Source organism: Bos grunniens, chromosome 10 (assembly GCF_055505025.1).
Source record: "Bos grunniens cultivar Pamir isolate PY7600 chromosome 10, Bosgru_T2T1.0, whole genome shotgun sequence".
Lineage (NCBI taxonomy): Eukaryota > Metazoa > Chordata > Mammalia > Artiodactyla > Bovidae > Bos > Bos grunniens.
In genome coordinates this window covers 72,603,684-72,609,683 of record NC_141174.1, presented here as the reverse complement: position 1 = coordinate 72,609,683, position 6,000 = coordinate 72,603,684, and the positions used below count along the sequence as shown (strand labels likewise).

The window sequence follows — 6,000 nt, the reverse complement described above, 5'->3', positions numbered from 1 at the left end:
GTAAGGTCACAGGAACTTACAGTGTCATTACACTGGACCCTGTACTTTATACAACTATAGGACATTGCCTGCTTCATAGAGTACCCCTAGGACAATGCAACAACCTATTCTATCACTGTCGCTCAGCCTGAGAAAAATCACTACTTTCCAAGTGTTAGAATTGAGTGATCACAATGGAGTTAGTCAAGCCTATTTCTTACCTGAGCAACAACAAAATGGTCTTGTTTCCAAGTCAAAAAAAGAGTATGAGTCAAGAACCAAGGACTTTTATGAATTTAACACTAAGTCACACTAATTTTTTCAGATAGTACCTTTAGGTTTAAGGAAATTTAAAATTAAATGTATTACTAAAAAATCCCTTCCAATATTTATTTGACCAAATGGTTCAATAGGTCACCATATACTGTGTCACTCAAGCCAAACATTTTTTGAGAGTGAGAAGAATTATTGATAACTACAGGTAAACAATGGGACTATCTCAGCATATTAGGACCTAGGGTCACTACTTTTTATAAGCCATGATATCTTAAGAATGAAAGTTCAGAACAGTGTATGGTTTCATTGAACTAAATCAGGTGGTAAAATACAAAGAATAAAATGAAAGGAAAATCAGGAATTCTGCATCTACTTAATGGTCCTTCTCCTCTTTCTCTTCTATTTCATTGATTTAAATATATTTATTTGATTGATTTAAAAACTGACTACATTTTTAAAAGTCTGATTATATAACTGTGAATTAAATTTGTGGCACAAATTCAGGTAAGATACTCATTTCATTATGTCAATCTAGGTCATATATTACAGTACAGTACAGTTGCTCAGTCATGTCTGACCCTTTGTGACCCCATGGAAGCACGCCAGGCTTGCCTGCCCATCACCAATCCCCAGAGCTTGCTCAAACTCCATCGAGTTGGTGATGCTATCCAGCCATCTCATCCTCTGTTGTCCCCTTCTCCTCCTGCCTTCAATCTTTCCCAGTATCAGGGTCTTTTCCAGTGAGTCAGTTCTTCACATCAGGTGGCCAAAGTATTGGAGTTTCAGCTTCAACATCAATCCTTCCAATGAATATTTAGGACTGATTTCCTTTAGGATTGACTGGTTGGATCTCCTTGCAGTCCAAGGGACCCTCAAGAGCCTTCTCCATCATCACAGTTCAAAAGTATCAATTCTTTGTGCTCAGCTTTCTTTATAGTCCAACTCTCACATCCATATATGACTATTGGAACACCATTGTTTTGACTAGATGGACTTTTGTTGGCAAAGTAATGTCTCTGCTTTTTAATATGCTGTCCAGGTTGGTCATAGCTTTTCATCCAAGGAGCAAGCGTCTTTTAATTTCTTGGCTGGAGTCATCATCTGCAGTAATTTTTGAAGCCCATGAAAATAAAGTCTGCCACTGTTTCCTTATCTATTTGCCATGAAGTGATGGGACCAGATGCCATGATCTTAGTTTTCTGCATGTTAAGTGTTAAGCCAAGTTTTTCATCCTCCTCTATCACTTCCATCAAGAGGCTCTTTAGTTCTTCACTTTCTGCCATAAGGTCATATATTAGCGCTTTAAAAATATAAAGAGGATGCTATAGATAAATCATCTATACATTCAAAAGAAAAATTAAATGATTTCAAAAACCAAAATAATAGTCATAAAAATTTAAAAGGCAATTTCAACATTTAGTTAATAAATACAATATATGTTAATATGTTAAATATATGCAAAGGAAATAGTTTATAAATAGAATAAGAATATCATGTCTAAGCTAAATCAAGCTGAATGCAAATCTTTAGTAACCAAAGAGAAAGTGTTTCCCATAATGTAAACATATACTTGGAGATGTTTGTTTTCTTACTTCAGTTTCATTTTCAAAATATGCTGTATTTTCTGTGTAACCCATTTTTCATCCGCCCAATTACTAGCAATCTTTTTTCTACTATCAAAAATGATCATTTGTTTCTTTATTGTAGTAGATAAAATATCCTTTCATTGTTTCAGCTCACAAGCTGTGCAGATCCTACCCACTGTTCTTGCCTCCAGCACTTCACATTATTGGTGTATTATTTCATGCATGCCCTACTCTTTTATCAATTGCTTTTGAAGTAATGTTAATAGACTAGAAAATTGAGACATTTATGAAGTATAGGCAGTGTTTATGAAAAAATCCATAAAATATGACACAGGCAAGACAAGATAAAAGCAGCATTTTAATAGATTATGGCAAAGAGATCCTGTCAGAGTTGACAACTGACTCCTTCGAGATCACTAATTTTTATGGGATTAATTCTGTGGTATAAAAAGTGAAGTTAAATGTCCTAATTAATCTGTAAATAGCACACCCACAATTAAACCTTGTGGCCCCTTCTTGGATTAGGGCTGCAATTTTTGAAAAGTAATTATCTCACATTCATAATGAAGAAGGTTTTGCTTTTTTCATTTTTTTTTCTCATGCCATTTCAGTTAAAAATCCACCTGGATTCCAACTTGAATAGCAGCCTTCTGATAAGGAAATTAGTTCACAGCTTGGTGTGCAGCCACATCCGTTAGACTTGTAGGCTATATACTTACGAATGGTTTATATTAAGAAAATAAAATTTGGAGAAATGGAGTGAAAGAGTGGAGGGGAAAAAACCTGGAATTTCTCCATATTTGAGCAGCTATTCTTTATTCCACAATTTATAGCACCCAGAAAGATTTTTGGCTCCCTTCTCTTGTGGAGTTGACAACATGCAAGGCCCTGTTTCTAACACAGAAGTTAGAAAGCACTTTACGTAGGAGTTAGAAATAAAGCTATCATCTGACTTCCTGACGCTGTGGCAGAGTGCTCAAGAAATGTCTGCTCCATTTCCTTTCTTTACTTCCCTTTTAATATTTGAATTTTAATAATACTACCGTAAATGTATGATGTTATCTGTATGTAGGCAAATGATATAACATGATTTATGAAATATTAATTATTTTGAATATTTTTAAAGAGTTAATGTTAACAATGCATACTAGCCTTTATGATTCACACTCATTATTTCATTGCATCCAGACAACAGCTCCAGAGACAAGTATTACTGCTTCCTTGTTAAAAATAAAGAAACTGAAGTTCAAAGATGCTGAATTACTGTAATCATATGTATATGATGGGTGATAGAATAGATTCTTGCATCCAAATCTCCTGACTTGAAATTCTTTCCTTTTTTTCATTATAAGAATACTGTGAGGTTATGTCTGCAATCAGAAATCATCTATTGACATAGTAAAGTATCCTATCAGTTTTGGTGAAGAGAAAATTTTTCAAATAAGTGGGTTATCAAGTTAATAAAAGGGTTTAAAGACCCTTTCCATTTGGATATTCTGCTTTTTGGAGGAATAGGAATATATGTAACCATGCTTTTTTTTTTTTTTTATTAAGGAGGACAGATATTTTCTTCTTTGAATCCGACGAGAAAGTAGGATTGTGAAAGTTAATCACTTTTACATTTATAGTTTATGGCCCCAACAATAGGTAAGCTGTGATTATATTCTTTTAGATAATACTGAAGGAAAATGGTATACTATTACCATTTTTGACAGAAAGATCTTTTAAATTGCTATTACTTGGCAAGGTAGTACCAATATTAAGAAAGCAGATAGTTCTCAAGCTATAACAATGAAGTTTTCTGATTGTTCATAGTCTTATTGTAAATTGTTTAAATATTTTGACTGAACTAACCAGCTGATGTGGTTAACATGATTAAATGACTTGTTTATTTGATGCCTAATTAATGGAATTAATTTCACACTGAGGAAACTTGCAATCTACCTCTTGCATTTTATGTGAGAAAGTAGGGAACTGAGAGGAAGAGATCAACACAAACTATGTTGCAGATTCCTGATTAGAACTCACTTATGATCCCAAATTCAAGTTCTCTTCCAATAAATTACCTTAGCTGATTTTATCAGACTACTATTCAGTCAAAACCTTGGATACACATTGAATGGAACATTCTTCAACAGGTAAGACATTTAAGAACAGTTATGCCTAGTATTATAAACATGATTGCAAACAGAAGTCCTAAGCTGACAGAAAGAGAAAATAATAAATGGCACCTTTTTCATCTCTAAACTCTCTAATACCAAGAAAACACCTTAAAGCCCTTGCCTTGGGTAAAAAATATTTGAAATGCCAAATCCAGTTATCAATTCATCTCTATGTGTGTCGGGAAGGATTACTACAGTTAAGTATATTCTAAGCCTGTTTATACCCAGCATTATTCCTAAAGTTCCAATAAGAGTGCTTATTTTTATTTTTGAAGTGACACTAACCTGAGAAGAAAGAAAAAAAGAGTATGTTTAAGCCGTGCTTCGAAGCTCATCTCCATGAAACTATTTTGATGCTTTCTTTTTAAAAAAGGAAGCAAGCTGCAGTGAAATTAGGTAGCCTTTCTTTCCCATTCTCTGAATACAAATAACAAAATGAACGTGATATACTTACAGATTTTGATAATCAAATTTGAAATTCTGCTTATTTATGCAGTTACTCTGTCCTAGAATTGAAAATAGAGACAACTAGTCACAGAGGAACACTTTTAATATTATTATTTTCACATCTTCATGTAAGAGCAAATGAGGAAGTCTCCATGTAGTGTATGGCACATGCAACGAGGAATTTTCACATGGCCAACCCATGTACTCAGTAATGCCACAGAGACGGGCGTAAAAGCTTTTTATTATTGTGTACTTTACGCTGTAGCTGCTGCTATTTAGTTGCTAAGTCATGACTGCAACCCCATGGACTATAGCTTGTTAGGCTCCTCTGTCCATGGGATTTCCCAGGCAAGAATCCTGGAACGGGTTGCCATTTCCTTCTCCAGGGGATCTTCCTGACTCAGGGATTGCACTCAAGTCTCCTGCTTGGCAGGCAGATTCTTTACCACTGAGCCACCTGGGAAGCCCCCAAGTACTTGATACTCCTTGCTAAATAAAGTCGGGTATCTTTGAGATAGTTGATTCTACTACATATGGTGAATGATTCATTTTAAATATTTTTAAAAGGTAGTACATAGTGACTCTTTTCTAGGGTACGTAATGCTTCCATGTAATTATCAGTAACATTTCTTACACTCACAAAATATTCAATGTTATTGATAGAAGATAATGATCACAGTCTTAAAGAATGTAAAAATAACTTTTATGACTTTAAGTGCAACATACTCTGCACTAGCAAAATGAACATTTTCCAAACCACTTTGTTTTCAGTTCCTGATTATTCCCATGACTCCAACCGCTTAGATTTTATGCTTTAGATTACTCCCTTTTACATTCGATAACCACATCAAAAAGTTCATAACTGATGTGCGCTCTAACATCTCTCTACTTGCCACAAAACCACCTGTGTTAAGAGTTTGAGGGATTTTGATGCAAGCATAAAGGAAATTATAGATTCTTAGTTATTGTGCTTAGACCATTTAAAAAACCTACTTAAAGATATCACATCAACAGGATTTTATATATATATACACATGTGTTTCTAAGAAAGATCAGCTATGATTTATATATATATATATATATATATAAGAAAGATCAGCTACATTTTTTCAAGCTTTATAATAAATTCTGTCCTTTCTCACAGTCATCAACCAGAAGGCACAAAATAAAATAACATTAAAGTAGATATGGTACTCAAGAATCTTCTATTGGATATGTTTTCTTTTTAGGAATGAAGGAAAATTCTCCCATTTTTGAACCATTCTTTTATATCAATTCTACAAAATTGCATGTAACTTTATAAATATTTTTTAAAAGATATATAGTTTTGTAAATATTTAATATTCTCCTAATTCGATTGTGAATTGTAAACGTCAGGTATTCTGTTTGGGTTTTTTTTTATGTTTTATTATATGCTATTAAAAAGGGAAAATTGTACATTTTTAGAATGTTCTTATGAGTAAATTTAATGTACTGAAAATAAAAATTAAAAAAAAAAGAAAGTTAGTATGGCAGAACAGAAATACATATATTGTTAGGTCCCAAGGCTC

The 6,000-nt window shown here is 33.5% G+C and overlaps 1 long non-coding RNA gene across 1 annotated transcript; it reads right to left on the bottom strand.

The window, feature by feature from the left end:
* Positions 1 to 244: 244 nt before the first annotated feature.
* LOC147364811 (uncharacterized) lies at positions 245 to 4,552 on the bottom strand. The gene is made up of 2 exons (XR_015135024.1): positions 4,458 to 4,552; positions 245 to 1,555 (listed from the first exon to the last, which is right to left on the bottom strand). It is a non-coding gene; the product is annotated as an uncharacterized LOC147364811 (long non-coding RNA).
* Positions 4,553 to 6,000: the final 1,448 nt, after the last annotated feature.